Raw genomic sequence first — 25,894 nt, forward strand, 5'->3', positions numbered from 1 at the left:
CTGATATAAGGTTTAGTACCACCTGCAGTAATTTCTTCTGCTCCGTTGATTATTTTGTTCTGCGCCTAGTAAAAAATAGGTGCATTCATGCTCTTCTGGAAGGTTGTTGTTTCTTCACGTGGAACCCTACCAGTCTACTTGCCCTTTTTCTAAACAGTTATGTAGTTTCTGTACTATTTTATCTGTTCAATTTATCATGATAGTTTTAGTCTACAGATTTGAGTACCTCCCCTTGTACATTTAGAAATAACACAACAATGAGCTCAAATTTCTCTTTCCAATATTTTGTTTGTTTTCTGATATAATTATTTTATTCTGAAAACTACTTTTCAGGCTTTGCACAGGATTATTTCTTCATTGATTTTCAGGGAAAACTTTTTTATTTCTATCCCTATAAAATGTTCAAAATTCGTATTTCCTAAGATTGAAATCCGTGTAAATGAATTGTTGTCATAAGTCAAGCACGTGAAACAGGTTGCTTATGCCTTTGCTTATGCTTTATAATCATCTACAGCACCTTCTACTGAGGTGCTTCTAACACAGTTGTTTTCAACCTTTTTCCATCTGCGGGACCTTCAAATGGAGGCAGGGACCCCTTTGGAAATCTTAGACATTGTTCCGTGGACCCTTGGGGGTGCACAGACTAAGCTGCAAACCACTGTTCTAGCACATGGTGCTCAGAGCCCTAACATGCGTAATGTCCATTCATCATGTTAGCCCTTTTAAAAATGCGATGGCGTCAGTATTGCCAGCCCTGCAAGTTCAAAACGCATGTGAACGGCATAAACATGGTTTTAACTCTGTGGAAACTGCCCCTTTTTGTGCGCTCGGACTTCCAGAAACCACCTGGAAACGCACAAAAATAAATACATGCACAGGGTGGGGCCCTCCTCCTCCTTCTCCTCTCACTTCTGCGGGCGGATGATGACCCTGCCTCCCCTGCTGCAGGCGAGGCCAGGCACCTTCCCCCAGCCCTGAAGGCTGTTCCTGATCTCTGCTCAGCGCCCTCTCCTCTCTCTGCCCTGGAGCCCCGCTGCCGGCTGCCTCCCCCCTGCACGCTGCGCCCGGAGCGGCGCAGGAGGGGGGTGCTGGTGAAGGGAGGCTCTTCTCCGCCACCCCGCGCCTCCTCAGCGCATGGGAGCAAGGAGGCTGCTAGCGGCAGCTGGCCCACGCTCCGCACCGGCCGCGCGCTCCGCAGCACGCGAAGCCTCTGCCGCCGGCCGCCCCCCAGCTCAGGCTGCCAAGAGCAGCATCTGGCGGCGGAAGGCGGAACTGCAGCACCGGTGTCGGTTCAGCCCGGACCCCTGAGCGGCCGGCGGAGGCAGGTCGACGCGCTCCGGAGTGAGCGGGGGAGGCGCGGAAGGCAGTAGGACGAGGGGGTGGCAAGGCCGCCATGGAGCAGCCGGGCTAGGCTCCTGCGGGCAGCGGGGTGGTGTGGGACCAGCCCAGGGAGCGATGTCTAGCCAGTTCGTGCTCGGGCGCCCAGGGAGGGCCAGCCCGGTGCAAAGGGTGTGCATGGGGGAGCCGGGCCTAATCCCTGCTGCCGGGCTGGGCTCTCTCCAGCCACCCTGTCTGTCCTGGTGAGTTTTACCACCACCAGGTCAGAGCTTACGTGGTGCTGAGTCTTCGTCTCCGCCTTGGCGGTGTCCCGCGCCCCGGCTGTGGAGTTCAGGGCACGCACTCCCCCAGCCAGCCTGGGCAATGTAGGGAGCACCTTGGGGGGTGGCTCTTTCCACTCCTACTGCTAGGGACCTTGGTGTGGTGCACCTGTATTTAGTAAGGAGAAGAGTCCTTTTCTCTCCAGGCTCTCTGAATAGGAGGAACTTTATGCCCAGGTTTCCCAGGGAAGGACGGGTGACTAGAAGACTGTATTTTTCTAGGTTTCAGAGTAACAGCCGTGTTAGTCTGTATTCGTAAAAAGAAAAGGAGTACTTGTGGCACCTTAGAGACTAACCAGTTTATTTGAGCATGAGCTTTCGTGAGCTACAGCTCACTTCATCGGATGCATAGCATATCGTGGAAACTGCAGAAGACATTATATACACACAGAGACCATGAAACAAAACTTCCTCCCACCTCACTCCCCCGCTGGCAACAGCTTATCTGTTGCCAGCGGGGGAGTGAGGTGGGAGGAAGTTTTGTTTCATGGTCTCTGTGTGTATATAATGTCTTCTGCAGTTTCCACGATATGCTATGCATCCGATGAAGTGAGCTGTAGCTCACGAAAGCTCATGCTCAAATAAACTGGTTAGTCTCTAAGGTGCCACAAGTACTCCTTGTATTTTTCTAATAAGGGAGTGACAACTTCTTTTTTCTGCTTTGGATTCAGAGTGAGAAGAGCAGGAAACTTGTCCTGTCCATCTCCTTTTTGAGATTTTTATGTTCCTGCCTAGTTGTGTTTCCTATAAGTAGGAATGGAACAAGTTACTGATTTAAATCAGCTGAGAAATCTGCGTTATTGAGTAGGGGAGACATTATTGCTTGCAGGAGAGAGCACCAGACTGGGACTCAGAAGACATGGGGTCTGTTCTCTGCTCTGCTGCTGACATGCTGTGATACTGAAGTCACTTCACTGGCCCATGCCTCAGTTTCCTTTCCCATAAAATGGGAAGAATGAGACTTTGTAAGCTGATTTTCAGATCTACTGATGAAAAGCGCTTTGTAAGAGCAAGGAATTATTATCTTCTCTTACACAGGCCCCTTTGTGGACCTGAGCCAAAATCCCAGATCTGAACAACCCCAAACTTTGAACAACTATTAGAAGTTTGGAGTCAGGTTACAATCCAGGACTTGGATCCAAATTTCACAGCTGAGCCCTATCTTTGTCTTTCCAGAAGAAAGTTCTAGATGCAGACACTCCTGAACAAGAAGGTTTATTTAAAAAAAAAACAAAAAATAAACCCAAAATCCTATTTGCACTTAGAAATCTTGCAAAAATAGGTTTTTTGCACATAAATAAGCACATATACATTCACAAGCAAGAGTGCATAAACATTCTTCACACAAGTGACTTGTCAATGCAAAACTACATACAAGTGGAAACCTGCCAGGAGCCTTTAATAATGTAGATCTTAAGGTTACATTTTTTAGTTGTCCTATCATTTGAAAAACCACATATAAAACTGCAAAACCGCAGCAATCCCATTGTAAAAAAAAGAAAACAAATACAAAACTGCAAATTTCCATCATTTTAAAGAAAACCTCAGGAATTAACCATTTAAAATATATGTATAGCAAACTACACATAATTTAAAAATAAGTAAATACCACATTCACAAAAGGAGGGACAGAACAAGATTGGGGCCCTGACCTGATGGATGTGAAGAAGTCAGGCTTGTGGGAGAAGTAAAGAACAGGAATCTCTGGTACCTTAACCCAAGAGAGGCAGTACTTGGTAGAAATGGAGGAAACAGGTGTGTGGCCCTGACTGTGTGAAAAAAGGAGGCAGCAGGAAAGAGTGGGACTAAGACAGTCACTAGGCTGAAGGCAGACAGGAATGAAGAGGAAAGCCACAGTGGAAAGTGGTGTCTGGGAGTGACAGAGAGATACTGTGGTAAGATGGCTCCAAAGCCACCTGGGTGCTGTTTTTGCTTCCTGCTCTGTGTAAGACCTGACTTTTCCCCACAGGTGTAGCTGCAAGTATTTGACTTCTGTCATCTTTACCAGAATACCAGCTTTACGGAAACTGAACGCACCACACACTCTGGTAAATATGGTACTTCGTCTAAGGTTGGATTCCTGACTCAACCTTCTCATAACTGTTTCAACACGTTGGAGGTAAAAAACAAAACAGAGTGGAAATCTCATGAATAAAAAAAAGTTGTACAAGATTTCTGGTACCTTCTCAGGCTATATATAGCACAAGGATCTCTCTCAGTATTTTGATGCTTCAATACCAGAAACAAGATATGCAGAGATGCACAAAAGTGAACTCTTCTAGAAACTAATGTATCCCCATATTTTACATTCAATTCAAACTAGAAGAAAATACATATTTACGATGCATATACAAGGCTCTACATGTACTAGTACATAAATAATATTGCCACAGAACCCCAGCAGCATTTAAAAAATTCAGATAAGAATCTGGTTAGCTAACCATCTACAAAAGCCTCTTGTCCACCCATTCATAGTTGTAGGAAGCTTGTATTCTCAATGCTCTCCAAAAACCCTGTCAAACCAGTATGAATGGGTTATTTTATCTGAATCACTTCATCCCTGATCATAAGCCTAAAGCCCTTTCATTTTTGTTTTTGCTCAGTTAATTCATTTTTGGTATTATAAATATGTTTTAACAATGAGCACCATTTATTTTTTTAAAAATAAAAATATTTGGCCCTCATTCTGTGCAGAAAGTACAGTGTATGGACTAAATTCAGCAATAGGCCATGTGCTCTGATAACATACATGGCCTGATTCTACTTTTACTTCATTGCTTTTATACAGGTGTAACTCCACTGGCTTCAAGATTTCTTGTGGTACAAACAGGAGAAGTCTCAAGCCCCATTGTATGAAGGAAATGCTGGGAACTCTTTGTTCAATATACTGCCAGCATACATATGAACGCACAAAGGACCAGATTCATAGTTGCCTTAAGGGAAGCATAAGCCCCCTAGCAAAGATTCTCTTCTGTCCTGTGCAGAAGACTGCTATGCCAGGACTGCATCTCCTCAGTAGGAGCCCTCTGCTCAGAGGGCATTCTGGAGAGAGATAACTGTGGTCAACACATTTTTACAGCTCAGCAATCCTGTGCCCTGGCCATGGGCCATATAGGTCACTGCAACTGGAGCACAAACTCAGCCAGCCTTTAGGGCTGCAATCATCTGTACACAATTGTTTTCTGTGAATAATAAAGAAGGGCTGTCTTTTTTTTTTTTAACATGGATGTTTAACCTTAGAAATATCAGAGATGTCAATATCTGGTCTTACCTTGTTTTGTTGGAGGACTTTTTGCGGGTTTCAGAGATGCATATTGTTAGTTCTCATGCCCTACTTATAGTGGGATTGGAATCCTTGACAGACTTCCTTTCTCCAAAATATTAGTCATTGGAGTTTAACAGGGGGTTAATAAAAACAAAAACACACACAATCCTCCTCCCCCCCACCCCACAAGGAGAATTTTAAACAGTCTGACTCAAAATCGCTTCCCCTCTCAAGAGCTCAACTTTCACCTCCTTGGCTTTTGTGATGTCATCACTTCACTAGTTCTTCAGTCGTCATAAAGTCTTCCAGGACACAAGACCTGATTTTTTTCCTAATATAAATATACAGGGGAGAAAAAGACCCTTAAGAAAATAAAACTGAAAGCTTTCCAGACCTTCTCTATACATCATTATGAATCAAGAAAGAACACAAGCCCGCCCGCCCCCCCTTTTTTTTTCTCACTTGTAACCAACCACCAGCAAGTATCAGTTGAGGGGTAGAGTGGATGTTTAACTGAAGTGAGAACAAAATTGTACTGGAAACCTTGGGGAGAGTTTAAAATGTTCACTAAAGACCAGGATTGTCTGTTACAAGTAGAATCCTCAGGTTTCACTGTATTTAATATGAAGAAAAATAAAACACTACCAGAGGGGGTTAATTGATTGGGGGAGAGGGGGGAAATCTATACTTGCTGATCTAGGAAAAAGTAGAGGATAAAAAAATTGGAAAATAGTGCTGTGTCAGCACATACTATATTACAGACTGCAAAATAAAGTGTAGTCTCCAATTTCTCGACTCTCCAACGGATCTTGGACCAAGGAAGGCACAGTACATTTCAGAAATAATCATAATATTTATTATGTTGCATGGTAAGGATGGGTGAACTTGTTTGAACTTTGATCTCACACAAATATAACATGTTTGACTCTATTAAACATTAGTCGATGCATATTCCACTTAGGACAAGACTTAAAAAAAAGACTAGGGGTTGAAGTGAACCAGTGAGAGCAGTATTGCCAACTCCAAACATTTAAAAAAAAAAAAAGGGGGGGGGGGCAAAATAATGAGATTAGCTTAAAAATCAAGAGATGTTTTAAAATTAATATATTTGGATTTCTTTTTATTTGCCTTCTGTTTTTTGAGTCTTTAGCGTGCATTTGGGTCACATTTTCAGACTTTTCTTCTAACACCATGGGGAAAAGAAACTTACTTTTTATGTAAATGGAAGCTGAGTTTCTCACATAATCAGGCTTCTCAGAAAGGTGGGACTTTAGTAAATCTTCACATATCACAAAACTTTCATTAAAATCACAAGAATTGGCAACCATTAGAAAAGCTGAAAAGGAACAAACTAGAGAAGAAGGAACAGAATATATTTTTTAAAAATATTTTAAAATATACAAACACACCCACCTTTCTCCAATCTAGCTTTTGGGGGAGAGGGAAGGGACTGATTTTTTTAAAATCACTGGTCACTTTTGAAAACATAGGCCTTTATATTTCATGAAATTAGGTTGCTTTTGTTACCTAGTTATCTTAGAGAGGAAAACAGTGATATAGTCAATGAAGGAAGTCACCTAACTCAACTGGCTACTAGAATTAAGATTCACAAAACATAATTCATCATTGTGATTTGGTTTTGAGGCCAAATTGTGTTATCATGTACGCTGGTGTAAATCTAGATTAATTCCACTGAAGCCACTAGAGTTACCCTGGATTTACATTAGGATAAGGAAGTGCAGAATTTGGCCTTTACCAGCTATTCTTCAAAACAAATCCCAGAAAAGAAAAGAGAGAGTATTTCTAAAGCCCAAACAAGTTAGAGGAAAAATGTAATAGAGAATGTTGCCTTAAGTGAAAAACCACAATTTTAACTGCGTATAGTAAAAGTGAAAAGAGCCTTAAAAACCAGTCAAAGCAAAATGTTAATTCTAATTGTTCTATTTAGTTGTCCTTGATTTGTGACAGGTTTGTTAGTATGCAGATTTCCTACATGCCACTTTCCATGGGGGTGTTTACCAAGTGAAATTATGCAGACGATTTCCCCTCGCATCTCACGTCTTTATTCCTAATTATGTTGGCCCTGTGTTCACTCAGCGTTATGTTACAGTTGTCCCCAAGTGTTCTTGATTTGGGACCAGTGACAAACTAAATCATCCGATGAAGTGGGCTGTAGCTCACGAAAGCTTATGCTCAAATAAATTTGTTAGTCTCTAAGGTGCCACAAGTCCTCCTTTTCTTTTTGCAAAACTAAATCATATAGTTTATGCAGAACATTTAAAAAAATCATAAAAAGTAAATCCTGAGATGCTGAAAAACAGGGTTGTGCTTGCTTATTCCTCCCAACAGATGTTTACCTGTTTATTGGCATTGTTCTATTATATTTCTTAATCCCTTTTTGATTTTCCTGTTCTGTATTTAGGATTTAGCTGTTCAATAATTTCACCTGGACTATATGTTTCCTAATAAAAATGTACCTGTATAACTACTGGCATGCTGCAGTCCATGGGCTCAAACCAGAGATTCAAACAGTGATGGCTAGACTGGGCATTATTGTATTCTATGGTATTTGTATTGTACTTGGATGTTCTGCCTGTGAAAGTGAAGAGCTGGTTTTCTGGTACTGGTACCAGCAGACCCTGCTGGCTAATGCCTCATAGTGGACTGAAGAGTACCTAGTGCTGAGTGTCCTGAGAAGCCACCATGCCCATATCTGAAGTCCTGAGTGCTGGGACAGATAGCCAAGCAGGCTAAGGAATCGCTGTGGATAGTGTGATGGGATAAGGGAACTCAAACCAGGTAGTCAGGAGGACAAGGACTCATGGTGTGTATCTAGGATGCTAAGCTCAGACCTTCACCTGTGATTGCAGTCACTGGACACTTGCCCATGAAAATTAAGGGAACAAAAAAGGATCAGCCTGATTGCCATGGGGTCTGTTACCAGCATCTGACCAGCACACACAGTATTAATCAGTTCTGCCCAAAGTTAGAGTGTGATTATTCCGAAATGTGTGCCTCTACTATTGTATCAATGGATGAGGCTCTCTGGATCTTAGTGATGATCTCTGTCCATACAGGTTTGGAATCCAGGATATAGTGAACATTCACTGCAATGTATTGTTTATTTGGGAACTCAGTCATTCTGCAACTGATCATGCATCTCTGCACTGGCGTTAGGCCATGAGGACTCCAATCCCAAGATCACATACCATGGTAGCTGGCTCTTCAGTTTTACGCCTTATCTGTTTTCCATGACGCTAATGCCAATGTCATTGGGATAATGGCCCTTAGAAAGTTATCACCTGTCAGCTGGTTTTGTGTGTATGTGGTATACAGGTCCATTGGGAATCTAAAGGAGTGGACGAGGAGACCTCTGGGACCAAAACCTGCGTGTTTTTTTTAATGACAATGGTGGGAGGTGGGCGCGAAGGAAACAACCTGCAGGAAATAACCAGGCACAGTGGCTACCTCCTTTCCTCTGGTTATGGAAAGGGAGAAGGCACCACTGAGTGCCAGGATGCAGACAAGGAGAGAAGCAGGTGGATCTCATTCTTAATAAAAGGAGCTGCTGTGTTCCAAACAAAGGTGGTAGAGAGATGCCGAGGAAATGTTTACTTGGGTGAATGGTTCAAAGCCCTGGTGCTTCTTTGCAGGGCAGGGGAGGATTCAGATTGGAGTCCATTTGTATTTGTTTTGTGTCTAGACTTGAGTCTGAGAATTTAAATAAATAAAATATTCCTGGGGCGGGTGGCCCAGTGAACAGAGCACTAGATTGGGAATCCTAAAACCTGGGTTCTGTTTGCAGCTGTCACTGACCAGCTGTGTGACCCTGGGCATATCATTTAACTTCTCTGTGCCTTTGTTTCCCCTTCATCTGTGCTGTCAATTTAGACTGTAAATTTATCAAGGCATGGAATGTCTTTTACTGTGCAATTGTTCAGTGTGTAACAAAGTGAGCTCCTGACCTCAGTTGGGGTCTCTACATGCTCTTGTAATACAAATAATAAAATAATGAAAAAGGGATCTTTTTATTGTTGAACCCACCACCAAAAAAAAAAATGGTGCATTTCTCACAATTTGTTGGCCCTCCCACAAGAATTATCTGGGGTTATCTAGATAAGAGTTAAAAAACCCAGCGAGATGGAACTGAGGAGCAAGGGGACTGGTGGAAGAGAAGTTAGATTGTTCGCTTAGTATGGGTCTGACTGCAATATTCAATGTAGGTCCCATTGCTGAGAATCTGAATCCAACTGGTCTGTCTATCTCATGTGACTTGGAAATCATCCTTTAACCCAATGCTGATGTGCAGGGTTCCCAGAATTACTTGTTTTATTTTCAGCTATGAGTGAGAAACATTTGACTTCCTGAATAGAGAGAGTATTCAAGGGCTTTTCTTTTTCTTTAAATTCAAGGGCTTGTCCCTTCTGTAACCATCTACCTGAAAAGTCAGTGAACATTTTAATAAATGTCACTGCACATCCATGTATGAATTTTTGGCCTCCACGTACTATATAAAGTGTTCTGAAGAATAGCCCCTCTGCCTCACTTCAACAAGTGCTACACAAATCTTCAAACATAGACATTGAATGGCCGTAAGTATTAGTCTGTATCCACAAAAACAACAAGGAGTCCGGGGGCACCTTAAAGACTAACAGATTTATTTGGGCATAAGCTTTCGTGGGTAAAAATAACACTTCTTCAGATGCAACTGAATTGAATAGTCTTGTTCATTGCAACATGATGCTTTCTGAATCTGCGGCTGGCTTTTTTCAAAGCCCCTGTTCTGATATAGCAAACCTATATAACATGGTAAAGAGCTGGTTTATTTGAAGTCTGCTAAAAAGAGATGGTAATTAAACTACCACAAACATAATGACACTGTGACAATTAATAGTCAAACAGAATCAGCTGAGAAAGCAGATCTGATTCCATGCTGACTGCAGCTTCCACCTATTGCTGACCACAATAACCTTTTTGGGAAAAGTCACTTCCATCAGTCAGGCCAATATAGGGCACTGGCCGCAAGGCAGCAAAACAGTACTTGGAATAATTCTTTGCAGATGCCAGGAACCGGAAGTTTCAGGAGGAAAAATGAAAGCCATTCACTCTTCCAATGACACAGGCCTTTGATACCACAAAGTCATTTGGGCAGAGAGCTCCAAGGTCAGGAAGGCACGTAAAGATTGGTGATTAGAGAAATACTATATCAGCAAAGTGTGGCAAGCTATTAAAAGAAACTGTAGCTTTTATGATTGTGTTGCTGAAGCTTCCCCAGGGCTATTTGCATTAGATATTGAGTTAAGCATAACTTATTTAGTCCCAGCATTCCAGAAAACATTTTGATGTCAGCTACTGCAGGAAAGTAAACACGAGGCGAAGGAGGAAACAGTACTGATCCCAAACAGATAAAATATTGTAATTTAATTTTATGAACCCATGCATTTCAGAGCATTAAGAATGAGGAATTTTTAAAAGGCTCTTTTAACTTTTTTTTTTTAAAAAAGGGTGGTGGAATGAGGGAAAGCTTTTAGTCATTTTGTTGGGAGGGGGAGGGGAAAGGGAGAAGAGAGAAACCAAGTCATGATTTATCATCAAATGTACACTAGTATCTGCCAATACATTAATGCATTTACTCTTATGAAGGATTTTATGCATAGCTATAGCTCTCTTCTAATTTTATATACTTGCATACAATAGTATTTTTTCATTTCTTTGTCCAGTGGCTCTTCTGCATGTCTGCTGATGGGGACTTATAACAAGTAAAAAGGACCTCGAAAATGGAATTGCAGTTTGGTGGAGCATGTCTGAGGAAGGAGATCCTTCTTTTTGGATTGTGCTGGCAAACACTGATTGAACGCTGTTCACGGTACTTGGAGAATAAGAAGTAGTCCCTTACAAGGTTGTGCACAAAATCTGGTTGCATTCAACGCACAGTGTAGGGGTTCTATCTCCATCCCATCTGCTTCATGCTGATACTCCCAGCTGTGCCACTCTTGCTGCCAGCGTGTTTTCTGCTGTTGGTGCCACTGCAAATCCTCAACTGGTGATATTAAAATTCTGGATTGTTAGTCACTAAATTGAGATTAACTGCTATAGCCAAAAGATTGAACTCTCAGGAAAGGTGGTTATCCCACAGATTACCAGCTCCTATACTGGACCAGAGTTGGTTTGTTTTAAAGAGGAAGCCAATAAAGCAAACAAGGAATTTTGTATATGGATTATCTCTTGAATCACTGTTCTAGGATATCACAGCAGGGATACAAGGGAATCACAGACTTCAATGAATGGTCAGATTTTCCTTGGATTGACCACAATAACTGTGTACACAAGGGGGGGAAAGCTGGAACCCCAAAAGCCATACATACCTTATGGTGAAGAATACTCTCTCTCTAATACATTGGAGACACTGTCCAAGAGCAGTTTTTTTTTTTTTTTAACATAAAGACTGACCTTGCAGTGTTGACAAAGCTTTGCTTACTGGCTATAGAATTGTTATGGCCACAAGTTAAAGGATCCTGGAAGTAGCTTGTTCACCTCACTTTTGTGTAAGATTTTTGGTACCTTTGTGTTCATTCACTGGTGTTGCCTGCTCACGGGTGCCTCCCTTCTCTGCCTGTCTGTAAATTTACACACCCTCCCCAGCTTCATCACTGTAAGCAGAAGTACAGGGTGCAGAATATTAGTTTTGCTTTGATGGCCAATTAGAGTCTGATCTTGAGAGATGCTGAGCTCCTTCATTCTCATTCACCTCAATGGAAGATGAGCTATTTCAGTACTTTGTATGGAGTGCTCAGTACCTGGCATGATCAGTACAGTGCTTTGGGGGAAATTGTTGTATTGTAACAGTGATCTCTTTTGGATCACTACAATCCTCATTCAGGGCTGGAAAAGAATCCTCTCAGAAGAGGACATGTACTTTGCTGGGGGTGGTTGTTTGGGAGATGTTTTATTTTTTTGCTGTATAGTGTGTCCTAACTACTTATGTAATTCCTCTCCAGTGAAAATATGATTATATTAGGAATATCCTGACTATGCAGGCAACATCTCCGTGATTAGTTCTTCCAGACAGAGGGTTGTATTCCACTTAGAAATGCAAATGCTTTGACTCCTGGTTATCAATATCTCCATGCAAGATTTAGTCAGCATATTAATTCCTACTACGCCCACTGCCTGGAAAGATACTGATTAATAAAAGGGCACTAATGAGAAATGTTTTCAAACTATTTTATCCAAATTTAGATATTGTAGCTAGAGTAGAACCTCAGTATTACTCCTTGGGAATGGAGATTGTTCATAACTCTGAACAAAATTTTATGGTTGTTCTTTCAAAAGTTTACAACTGAACATTGACTTAATACAGCTTTGAAACTTTACCATGCAGAAGAAAAATGCTTCTTTTAACCATGTTAATTTAAAAGAAACAAGCACAAAAACACATTCCTTACCTTGCCAAATCTTTTTTAAGCTTTCCCTTTTATTTTTTTAGTAGTTTACATTTAACACAGTACTGTACTGTATTTGCTTTTTTTGTTTTGTTTTGTCTCTGCTGTTGCCTGATTGCGTACTTCTGGTCCCAAATGAGGTGTATGGTTAACCAGTCAGTTTGTAACTCTGGTGTTGTACTATTTACCCTTGACATATTAAGTTACAATTATATGGTAATGTCTTGATTGTAAGTCCTTCACTTTTAAAATACATTGAACTGTACTTAATCACTAATAAAACGGAAATGAGAAAAGTATGGAACACTTCAGTTAACTATAGAGTTTAAGTCCATTACTTTCAGAAAGTGCAACTGGTGGGTTTTTTGACTCAGTGGAGGCATATTTGAAATTGTTTATCTTGGAGGATATAGGTAAGTGTCAGTTTTTTGGTTTTGAGCAAGGGAGATCAGCAGGTGGGTGGCTTAACAAAGAGAAAGCAGAAAAGTGCTTCACTCTGGAGCTAGCGTGAATTACTTTTGCTAATTTTGGAGAACAGCTGAAGGATTTTCCAAGAGTTTGACAGGACATATTTAAGTGAAGTTTTGTTGTGTTAGAATTAATAATGTTAAAGTGCATTTCAGTTTTTTAGGAGTTTGTGCATTTTATAGTAATCTGGGGAAGATAACATGCTCCCAGTTCTCCATTGTATAAGTCACCTGTTTTGGTCCCTGTATGCTCATTGGGCTGCTTTAACTTACACTGTGGCTACAGTTGTGCTCTGTGGGCTGTCCTGCTGAGAATAGCAGTGTGCAGCTATTCTCTTCCTCAGTACACCCCAGGTTTGTCCCTTACTCTGAAAGTCAAGAAGGGGCTGGCATAGAGCCATCCTGGGGAGGTTCACTATGCTGGTGATATTTGCCAAAGCCCAAATCTGGGGTATAGTTTAGTTTTATTTAACTGTTAAGGTTTTTACTGCCATGAATTCTTGTATGAAAGTTACACACTAAGAGTCAGTAATGTGTGTGACTTGCAAATTGTCTTGTCTTCATCTCTGCTCTTATTTTCCTAGGCTCCTTACACTCTCCTCGTTTCGTCTTTCATTCCTAGTGTAGACTTAACCTAGGCTACACACTCTGGGAGAAGCTAGACTGGTAGCTTCTACATCAAGCTGCTGCCTGTGGGCACCTGTATGGAAAGTACCATAACGTGTCTTATTCAGTATTTGAGGGCAGTACTTCATGCCACTTTTTTCCCCTTTTAAACAAGACTAACTACAGTTCTAGTGAAGGAAAAATCTGCAGAAAAGTTGTAAAAGCAAAGGAAAAAATAGTAATGTATTTCATGCTAACATTCTTTAAATAGGAAATAAATTCTCCTTTACTGTTGAAAGATACTTGCCTTTGAAGATAAAATACCATTTGCAAAAACTGTAAGACCCTCTCTAATGTAGCTTTCATTATCTTCTGTGTTCCCCTCTCTCTGAAAACCAAATGACTGATGTCAAGATCAAGGGAGCCAATCAAAGTAGATACACTCCAGGACCTGGCCAGGAAATAAATCACTCTTGCCCCTATCCAAGGTAGATACTAACTAAAGGAGAGAGTTTACATGTTCACTATCCTGCTGGGGGAGGCCAAGTTTCCCAATCAGTCACCAATCAGGGTGCTTAGTATCACTTATCAAATAGGCTAATCAAAGTTTGAGATAAACCAGCTCTTGACCACTTCTTGCCCTTTGAACACTCCAGGGCCACCTCCTACCCTTAGACTTTTATCTCATTAAAGTTAAAGAGGGAAAATTAATCCATGGAAGAAAATGAGATAACAGCCATTGTAGCAGACCATCCTACAGACTGTTTGGCTTTCATCTATTGCTACCTGACAATTAACTCTTCAGCCGCACAGGAACCCTCCTTCATTAGAGATGGATCTGTCCCTTAATGCAGCTATTCTTTTGATTGTCTTTAACTCTGCTTCAGCTGTTTCATTTATTGCTCCACTCTGTAGTTCTTCGGACTTGTAATGGGTGCAGGTAAATAAAAAGGTCATCATTTATTCTGCGTTTCTCAAGCTTGACTTAGTGCTGTTTTCACTTACAAAATACAAAAGTGAAAACTGTAATTTATTACAGTACTAGCAATTCAAGATGTTTTGCTTGGATTCTGTGCTTGCAATTGGTTACCAACATTCTAGCCTCTCTTGCTTTTTTTGGCTACTAGCTTATTGCCCATAATTTCACTTCTCTCAATCTGCATTTAAAAAACAGTTTAACACTTTGATTTTGTTTGGAAGAAATAGTGGTGTGTTCCCTTTGCTAATGCACTGCAAACTGTGTACTGTGTGATTGGTTGTTTTGTTTTTAGAAGCCATTAGGATTCTGACGACTCTCAAATCAAAAGACTCTTCCCTATCATCAGTTTAATTTCTCATCTACTAAAGTTTTTAGCACAGTGAATATCAGAAGTGGGTTCACTTCAGTAACACAGCAGCAGTCAGTTGCACTGCCAACAGAGAGACCTGCATTTTACAGAAGACTTGGGAGTCCCACTGATTGTACTTGCTTCTCTTGGAAAAGAGTGCAGGCCATGCTGTTCTTACAGCAACACCTGCTGGACACTACACGGTGGTGTCCTGGTACTAGCTTCAGAGGGGGCTTTCTCAGTGGAAGTTTAGTTTATATGAAACTGAAACTGCAAGGGAGGGGAATTTACTTTAAATCACTTCAAAGACATGACAGATTTGCATTTTCAACATCTTTAATAGGAAACATTAGATTATAAAATCTATGGGGCAGGACAGGCCCAATTCAGAAATCCATGCATAATTCCTCCTTACACTCAGACTCCCTTTCACCCACTGTACCCTGTGATAAACTATCTAAGTGGTGTCATTTACAGGCCGGGGAGCTCAATGTGTGATTTAAAGTAGCCCCCTCCTTACACCCACTTAAACTCCTGATCACAAAGAGAAAACTGGTCTAATTTATACTGCCTTTTGCATTACTTCTGAAATTGGCCACTGTCATGTGTTTTTTAGTCTGTAGAAACCACACCCATCTATGGCACAACAGCCAATGACAGCCATTAAATTCCCAACAAAGCTACCTTTAATATTGCCTGGGCCTTCGTGTGTGGGTGTGTGTGTGTATATGTATGCAATTCTCCACACTTAGTATAGGGCACTATATAATACAATTAATTACTTACAAATGGCCATTGTAAAAGATAAGGCTTAATCTACTTTCATCCAAGTCCATGGGAAATCTCCCATTGACTGAAATGCCTACATTTTAGAGAGATGCCCAAACTAAGCCCCTGTACATGGAGCTATTCTGAACTTTGGGAGAATTTGAATCCAGTCAATATCTGAACTAATATATAGCCCTTCTGTCTATAATGACCTGAACCAAACCCCCAGATCTGAACACCCCCAAATGTCATAATGATGCCATGAAATTTTCTCACGGGCATTTAGCTAAGGAAACAATATTGTGGAGACTTTTAGGAGTGAGAAATTAAGTGTTCATAGCCATGAATTACTCCCTCTGTGAACCTTTTGGGCTACAAGACACCCCATAAGGAGTGGGAAGGAACTGAGGCCAGCAGTGAGGGGAGTATATTTTACCTCCCAACACCCCTGAAGTGGTGGATCAGCAAGGCTATTTCCACTGTGTGCAGAGTTCCTTCTAAAGCACTCATTTGAATGATGCAGCTCCACTCCACAAAATGTCTGTATCTTGAAGGCACGGTTTCTTAGGTGCCAGTTAGTGCCAGCTCTAGTGGTTTTTAATGTGGACAACTATCCACTACAAACTACTAACTAGAAAACCGTACCACAGAGAACAATTCTTCACTGGCAGGGGGATAGTTTCTATGCATTCATTTTATATAGGCCACTGCACAGTTAGGTTATAACCGATCACGGTCACGATCCACAAGAGACCGATTTGAACCACTGACGCAAAGGCGAAAGGCTCTGTATTCAATTACCAACCCCCTCAGACATGCAGTCCCTCGTATAGTTTTTATTTCAATAACTAAATACCATTAACATTCACAGGCTACACGGCAATGTTTTCAATGGTCCTGATTCCTCATAAGTTCAAAAGGAAAGTGAAATTCAATCTTGCACTAGACTCTAAAACTTGGAGGGAACTTCTATTCCAAACAATGGAACCTCATTGATGTTTAATAATACCATTGTTCCTTATTGAAATGGGGGAAGAATAATAATAAAAGAAAAGCAAGGGCTGGATTAGGATGAAATGTACTTAAAAATGTCTAAGGATAAGACGTACTGTACTAGTGGAACACACTATCCACTGGTCCTGTGCTGCTGTTCCCACTGTCTCATATGACTGACCATTGGCAAGAGTTCTTCTGTCTTCCTTACTGGCAGTTCTAAATCTTCTACTATAATGCCACAAAGAATGAGAGTCTGAATTCCATCCAGCATCCAAAGGTTAACACTGACTTGATCGTGATCTTGGTAAGCATGATTAAAGTATTTCAGGATATATAAACTTAAACAGAATAAGGCTGGGAAGACATAATATCTTAATCTTCTATTGAAAGATAAATTTGGAAATAACCAAAAATAATTTATGTTAAATAGCAGTTGGAGGTCAGTATTCATGTTGGAGGAGGTCTAGTTCTTTTTTCCCCCTTTACCTACAAGCCAAGTACCACTAAGCCAGAAACCACCAACCATCACAGTCTCACAGTAAGAAGATATTAATAGCCCATGGAAAAATCAACATATAATTTTATATTATGCTACTTACTAGAGTCCCTGTATTTTTTTAGTTCTGAACTAACTGTAATACTAGAAAAGGCAACAAAGTGACATACGCACATCTATGCACACTTTATTTTTTAATATATTTCAAATACTTTAAGGACTTTCTTGTGTAATTTTTAAAGCACCCTTACTTCATCCCTCAGATTACAGAGGGCTGTGGAGTATTCTGATTTTACCCCCCACCCCCACCCCCTATACCTCATCTTCTAATATTCAGAGAAATATGAAGTAAGCTTGAGAGTGTATAAAATAATTCTGAATTTCTGCCATGTCCCGTACCTCCCTCTCTGCCTACATCATTAATTATATGAGCCTTATTCACCCATAAAACAGAGCTGATGCACATGGAAGTATTAAGTAAATACACATGTGTTTTCATTGCATGGCAAAGAACATTTGCATTATATTCTGGGCCCTCTAGGAAGTGACCCACATACGTACAGGCATATAGCCATATCCCTAATAGGTGCCTAAAACACATTAGTGGTTTTTACCTTAACCATAAAATGACTGTACAGAGGTTTGTACATGTGGAAATGGCTAACAAACTAAACTTGTTTAAACCACCACACCATGTAAAAAATACCTAACTTAGCCACCTTCCTTACTACAATTAGTGTACTAGCATTTTCCAGAACAACTTTTACTGTTGTGCTCCCATGGGCCAATCATGTAGTATCAATAACTTGAAGTGTCCTGTTGCCATGTCCCCTAGTGGGGATTATGTGGATTAAACCTAATGCATTGTACTAAACATTCACCCCATGTGCCACAAATGTTTACAAAAACATATTTCTTGTTTGCTTTAAATTTTTGAATCAGAGAAGGCACTTGATATCTTTTGTTGGTGAAATCAAGTGAAAATAAAGGACAGCTACAGAATCATTTGATCTCATTAATTCAACGTTAAATAGCAATAAACTTTTGACTTGTCTGTCTCCCATACCTAAAAAGACATGCAAAGTGATGCCTAGACTTTCAACCAGAGTCTTTGAATCATCTATGCTTTGCAAGAATTCAAGCTAGATATGATGTGCAAAGGTGTTTCTCAATGTCAGAAGGAGTGTCAAAGAAGTAGAGAGAATGCCAAGCGAGAGAGAGGGAATACAGACACATTCTTTCTGAAGACTCATCCCCAGCAATAAAAAAAGAGCCCAAATGGGGGAGTCCATTAAGCAAATGATTTACAGGATAAGATGTTACATGGATAACTCCATTCTCACAGGCAAGTCAAGAGTCACAGTTAAAGTTCAAAGATACAGCGCTAGGTTAGAGCAGAAATGTCAGGTCTTTCTAAGAACTGTAAGTCTTATTTCAGTTATGCTGTAGAGTTCAAGATACTTTTAAAGCTACAATATGTGGAATTGCAGCCTAGATTCATGATTATATTAAATGTTTTGCTTCTGTTTATATTCTAATGCTAAAAATTCACTTTGAAATCAGATTAGGCAGTTGGAGAAATGTTGGGTTAATCTACTCCACAGGAATTCTCACTGGTCATCAGAATGGAGTGAGGTCCTGCTGAAAGGATTTAAAAGTAGGCAACAATATTGGAAACTAAGCCAAACCAGCAGTGTTGTTTCTAAAGCTCAGGACTCTGTTCCAAACTTACTGTCCCCTCTTCTCAAGCAGCCTTGTCTTCAAAAGCAGGTCGAGTTAGTTCTTTTAACTATCATGATTTGGTGTCAATAAATCTTTTTTTAAGGTGACAAATCACATAAGCACCCTATGAATTGATCTACCTCACACCACCATGGAATCTGTTGTCCTATTTTTTTCTACATACCCAAGTATTTCATTCTGTTCTCTCTCTAAAACATGGAGGATTTGGATTTCTCCTCCTCCCCAGATAGTTATTGTTGGCCATCACATCAAAAGACTTCTTTTAGTGAACTCTAGCCACAGAACAAACACACCAACCAAACCAAAGGCGCCCTATTCAAAGCACAGCCCCATTTGGCAACCAATTCCTCTCATACCATTAAATCCAGTGCAAACTATAAATCTTTCATCTTGCTACCTCAACTGTGTAAAACTAGTTATTATGATGATTTTAGTAAAATGATCAGCTGCTAGAAAGGGATTGTACTGAAGGTGTAACATTTCACAGGGTTTGTCTCATATAGTTTTTTTTTCTCTTTCCCAAAATGCTTCGAATGCTGTTCTCCAGAAGATTTCAAACTATACTTTTTGGGGTCTACTGCTACATTCCTTTTATTGTTAAATTTGCTTATGCTTTCTAGTCAGGCCCCTTTCTTTTGACAGTAATTTTTTCCTCTATGACCTCTCTCCTCCTCTGTTGCTATTATTGTTGACCTCAGTGACATAGCTTATCATCCGTATGCTACCAGCAACCATGGTACAAGTTTCTGCTTTAGGAAAGAACACCACTGTCACTGCCATAGGTGAGATACAGATTTGTTAAACTCTGAACCAAATTCAGGTCCCATTCAGAGCAGACGTCCGTTGAATGTATTTAATCATGCCAGAGTTGAATTGGTCTAGATTAGAACCTGTTTGCCCAGGTTGGTGTAAACTGAATTCTTCGTCATACTGGAGGGGAAAAATGGCAGGAAAGAGATGATCTCCTCAGGTATGATTTCCTGAAAAGTTAGGCAATTAAGCTGTACTACCCAGAAAGTTCCTTCGCATCTTTATCACCAGACAGCAGACTCCTTCCTTCCCTACTTCACTGATAAACTTTGGGTCCACCTCAGATCTGAAGCTCAGTTTACCACCAGTCCTATCTCCCACTCACTTATGCATGCTACAACCTGTAACAGAACTTGGCATGTTGCACTAAACGAGGGTTTGAGTCACAGAGATTGCAGTGGGAAGGACCTGTCAAAATGATGGCCATTCCAGTACCAGTGGCAGAAGCTCAAAATACTAACACTGGTTCAGATACAGTGCTTGTGGTAAGAAACTCTATACTAATTATTCTGAATGGCTAGAGTGGTGATAATTTTGGAGAAAGTTAGTTTGCCCATTCAGGGCCTGATCCAAAGCTCATTGACTTCATGTATCCCATTGAGGATAACTGAAAGTTGTGAATGGAATATGCAACTGCTTTACAGAGGTGTGCTTAGGAACAAAAGAAGGTGAAAATCATGAATGGAACATAGGTAGAAGACCATAGCTACAGAAAAACAATTAAAATTAGTATTTCCCGACCATTACCACAGTTGTCCCTTGCAATGCTTTGTAATTCTTGGTAAAAGCCAACTTGTAAATGGTAACTACTGTATATGTGGAAAGTTTCCTTAATCCTCTAATATGTTTATGGTTACAAATGCTTTGTTGTCATCTTCAGTGCAGTGTATTTATTTTTCACCAAGTCTTCTTCCGAGTGAGCTATTATACTGAAAAAAACAACGAGGAGTCCTTGTGACACCTTAGAGACTAACAAATTTATTTGGGCATAAGCTTTCGTGGGCTAAAACCCACTTAATCAGATGCATGGAGTGGAAAATACAGTAGCAAGTATAAATACACAGCACATCAACAGATGGGAGTTGCCGTACCAAGTAGGAGGTCAGTCTAACAAGACAATTCAATTAACAGTAGGTTACCAAGGGAGGAAAAATTACTTTTGAAGTGGTAATGAGAGTGGCCCATTTCAAATAGTTGACAAGAAGGTGTGAGTAACAGTAAGGGGAAATTAGTATGTGGAAAATTAGGTTTTGTAATGACCCAACCACTCCCACTTTTAGGTCTGTTATTGAATAACCAGGAAGATTGAAGTGTTCTCCTACTGGCTTTTTAATGTTATAATTCCTGATGTAAGACTTGTGTCCATTTATTCTTTTGCGTAGAGACTGTCTGGTTTGGCAAATGTACATGGCAGAGGAGCATTGCTGGCACATATCACATTGGTAGATGTGCAGGTGAACGAGCCCCTGATGGTGTGGCTGACGTGGTTAGGTCCTATGATGGTGTCCCTTGAATAGGTATGTGGACAGAGTTGGCACCGGGGTTTGTTGCAGGGTTTGGTTCCTGGGTTGTTGTCTGCAACTCAATAACAGACCTAAAAGTGGCAATTCTTTGACATTTTTTTTGTTGAAAACAGACTCCAACATGAAACTGCAGAACTGGAATTAATTTGCAAACTGGACACCATTAAATTAGGCCTGAATAAAGACTGGGAGTGGTTGGGTCATTACAAAACCTAATTTTCCCCATACTAATTTCCCCCTCCTGTTACTCACACCTTCTTGTCAACTGTTTGAAATGGGCCACTCTCATTACCATTTCAAAAGTAATTTTTCCTCCCTTGGTATCCTGCTGTTAATTGAATTGTCTTGTTAGACTGACCTCCTACTTGGTAAGGCAACTCCCATCTGTTGATGTGCTGAGTATTTATACCTGCTACTGTATTTTCCACTCCATGCATCTGATGAAGTGGATTCTAGCCCATGAAAGCTTATGCCTAAATAAATTTGTTAATCTCTAAGGTGTCACAAAGACTTCTCATTGTTTTTGCTGATACAGACTAACACGGCTACCACTCTGAAACCTATTATACTGAGTGACCTAAGTTCTGCTCTCATGTCTAGTACAGTGGGGGAAAATTGGAGTAACTCCACTTAATTTAGCAAGTTATTCTGGGAGGGATATTTCCTCCAACCATGGTCCCAGATCCAGCCAAAAGAGAACTCCTTCAGCACAAGGAACTGAGTAAAAGAGCCAGCAAGTCTTAAAATGCCCACTCCACAAGCCAATGGTGCTATTGGCTGCAGGGGATGGGCCAGGCGTGGAAGGGATCAGGCTTATGAAAGACTTCACTACAGTGATTAGATGTGGTGCTATCCGTATAGGCAGTTTGGCTTGAGCTACATAACATAGGTTACATTGGGCACCCACAGCAGGGCAGAATTGAGAGGATACTAAGGTGGCTTAAAGCTACCTTAGCCTCCTTCCCCTTGGGCTATGTCTATCAGTTGCTGCACAAAACCTCACCCTGTGTGCAGACACAGTATAAATGTGCATGGACTTTGTCCCGATTATATGTACTACATGCAGAAACACACTCAGAGGACATTTTCACAGAAAATACACAGCAGCAGATTCCAAGTCTGAAGATGTGCGGCTTCCCATGACCATTTTGTTTAAGAGTTCTCCAGCTAACCTTCTGTGAGGTTGTGGTGAACCACAAACAGGGTGGAGATCTGTTTGCTCTCCATAAACAATCTTCAAAGGGACATTCAATCATATTGCATTTAAAAAATAAAAACTGTCGGAACTCAAAGAAAGAAAAGCAACCCTCGCAGCCATTATGCTTAAAGCAAAACACACAATAAAAAATTTTACAGAAGAAACTAAATTCTGAAAACAAATTACATTTGTTTAGACTAAATATTAGAGAGAACTTTTAATAACATTTCAGAACTAGTGGCTCGTTTATTGTTCTTTGGCATATAATTGTCCATGTAAAATCACCTGATATTGATTCTGTTCTCTGCTTAGACGGCTGGAACTTTTGAAATAGAATAACAGAGTAAAGAATAAATACCCTCATACGTGTAGGATGCTCTTGTTCATATACAAAAATGTGCCTTCATACCGCCATTCCTCCACATGCAAGTGTTTTAAAAAATAACATCCATTTGTAAGACTGTTCACAAACAGCAACAAAACACAACAAAACCACGAGGCCCAAAAAGTGGATAATGTTCACCAACAGAGTTTCAAAAGTAATAGATTATCTGTGCTTACAATTTATAGCTCAAAAATCTAGCCCAAAGTCATGACAAAATCACCTCACTGTCCACCCAGGACTACTTAAATAAGAGCTGAAGTAAACAGACAGTTGAAGGCAATCCTGTATGGGCCAAATTCTGCTGTCACACTGGTGTGTAAGGTAACAACTGTGGACTTACAGGGCTTAATTCTGCTACACCAGTGTATGGAATGAATTCAGCCTATGAATAAGTATTCTCAATCCTTCATCAGAACTACAGCAAATATATGACATCACCAACTGATAGAACTAGAGAAGCAGAATTGGTGCAATTAATGAACGATGGTGTTCTAAGGTTGTCCAGCAAGTTAAGGACTTTAGCATGTGTCTCTTTAAGGCATATCTGTCTGACAATAGCATGAATGTGGTAATGTGTTATTTACTGCTTTTGAGTCATGTAGCAAATGTAGTGGCTCCATGGTGCAGAACATATTAAATTTGTGAGGTTCTCCCTACAGCTATGGAGCAATTCTCTAGGTGAGTGAAAGTACCATCACTAAGGTTCACAGTATTCATGCAGGCAACCAACTTCTCCTTTTTGCCATAGGTGGAGTCCATGGCTCCTTCCCCGTAGGAACTAGTGGATTTTAGGAAAGTGCTGAACATGCCCAGTGCCTCTAAAGACTGATGGGGAAGGCAGGTTTCCAATAACTTTCAAGGTGCTTCACATCCCTAAAACACCCACTTTGGAGTCTCAGACCTTTTGATTTAGAGCTGTTAGGAGAGATTATGAGGTAATTGGTCTGTGATGAACAGGCAGGAAGAGGGAGAAAGATCACCTGTTGTCCAACACAAAAGCTACTATTTATTTTTATATTTTTAGGTTTACAGTACTTTCTGCAACTTCGTCTAAGAAGCCACTAGCATAGGTTTTCAGGGGGGAATGAACCCTAGACCATCAGCTGTAAAAGCAGAGGTCTCTACCACCTAAGCTACAGGAGTGTCTCTGTTAGCTTGCTGAAGTAGCACAGTCTCCTCTTCGGTTGCCCAGCCATTAGAGGGGTACAAGCAAAGCTGAAACAGTAGCTTATGCGAGAATGAAAAGCAAGAGAGGCAGTTTAAGTGGAGGATTGCTTCCATGCAAATTCCTTTCTGCAGCAAGCCATGATACTCAGAATAAATTGGTTGGTGGGACATGGGTTTGAGCAACAACAGGGGATTTACATAACCTGTATTACCACATAATGGAGGGCCAGGACTTGAAACAGGGTGTGACTGCATAACAGTCTCGTATTTAACATGAAATACGTCTAGTTCAGATTACTAAATCAAAAAGAATTATTTCACTTGCTTTTAGTATGAAAAATTAGGCTAGCTGGTAGATGGATTAGAGATACATTTTTAAACACAGGCATATCACACAGACCGTTAAATACAAGTAAACATATATTGTAATTTCTAAATAGGTTAAATACTGAATGTGAGAACAGGTTAATACACCGATGGCCAGATTTTTAAGAAGTCAGGCATATAAGACCATGTACAAAGATGTGCGCAAAGACAACTCCATACCTGTTTATACAGTTACCACAACTGCAGAGGCAAACCATCGTGCAAGTGCCTGACTTGCATATGCAGTTATGGTACTTGTGCGTGCAAATGTAGGCACTTTATTTTCAAATGATCTGGAATTGCAAGAATTTTGAAAATCAGGCCCTGAATATCTGTCACTTGTTTATTATGCCCACATGTCCCCAGGAAGGTCCCTTGTCTCCAGTTTTAAAAAAAAACAACAAAAAACAAAACACAGCAGGGACTCCCCGGATATGCCCGACAGCACAACCACATTTTTGACCTATTGCTCACAGATATGTCAACTCTTGACTTGATTAATGTAAGCTTTTCCTGCCTGGCCTCTCTGCCTCTCCTCTTTCCCACCACCTATTCGTTCCAATATGACGCAGCAAAAGCAATCGTCTCTGCTGTCTCCCTCCCCAAGCTCCAGTTGCATCACCTCTCCCTTGAATCACTTCACTGGTTTCATTTTACTGAATCAGGCTCAAACTCCACATCATTACACCACAACGCAGTCATGCAGATTACAATCACATATTATTTTGTTTTATACCCGACTCCTGTCTGCTTGCACACTCTCACCCACACACAGACACTAGATCAATGTGTAGGTATATGCACACACCTATGTACAGTTGTCAGCACAGTACCTCTATAATCGATTTGCAATGACATGGTTTCACAGCATATCAATGTGTGTTTCTAGGTAAATGGAAAACAGAGAGAAACACCTGTTAATATTGTGGGAAGTGGTGTCAGCTTGTGGTTCTCAAAACCTGAGAGCCAAGTAGATCCAGAGCTCTGATTCAGAATGAGCTACTGACACATTACTCTGGGAATTACTTTACTTTGTGCCTTTGGAGAAACCAGTTTGATTTCATTTGTAAGCAAATTCCACCTGAATACGCTAGGACATAGGTGCAGTACCATACTCAAATATATATGAAAGTGAAGTCTGTAACTTAAACTGACTACAAAGCTATTAAGTGTTGTCCACAGTCACACTTAACTTGTTCAGCTCTGAAAAAATGTAAAATAAAAAGGCTTTCCACATATAGTAGTTTCTTAAATCAAGGAATTCACCTTGATTAAAGATGCTTCGTGGAACTGACACTGTGAAAGTTTGCTTTCTTTATTCTCTGTCATGAAAGATATAGCCCCAAAAGGCTCAAGTATGTATTACAAGTGGTTTTCCGGTCTTTAAATATTACTTAATAGCATTTACCATCTGTGGCCTTAATTCAAGAAAACACCCATTCAGGATAGCACTGAAGCATGAGCTCAGATCGTATTGAAGCCAATGGAACTTAAGCACATGCTTAAAAGTTAAGCACTCTTAAGTGCTTTCCTGAATTGGGGCTTATAATGTTCAGCACCGTAAATGTCATTTTACCAAATTCTAGGATTTACCACACAGATTTCTGTTAAAGTTTGTTACATATATTTCATATAACTTCTGAATTACTAAAGGTGTTTTATAAAGTTAGCCCTTA

General features: G+C 40.5%; 1 protein-coding gene and 1 long non-coding RNA gene across 3 annotated transcripts in view; one reads left to right on the top strand and one right to left on the bottom strand.

The window, feature by feature from the left end:
* HDAC9 (histone deacetylase 9) overlaps nt 1–25,894 on the bottom strand; it is a 686,372-nt gene that overhangs the window by 186,982 nt on the left and 473,496 nt on the right. The window lies entirely within an intron of this gene.
* LOC122464711 lies at nt 1,419–12,384 on the top strand. The gene is made up of 3 exons (XR_006289003.1): nt 1,419–1,580; nt 3,628–3,706; nt 4,447–12,384. It is a non-coding gene; the product is annotated as an uncharacterized LOC122464711 (long non-coding RNA).

This window comes from Chelonia mydas, chromosome 2, assembly GCF_015237465.2.
Source record: "Chelonia mydas isolate rCheMyd1 chromosome 2, rCheMyd1.pri.v2, whole genome shotgun sequence".
NCBI lineage: Eukaryota > Metazoa > Chordata > Testudines > Cheloniidae > Chelonia > Chelonia mydas.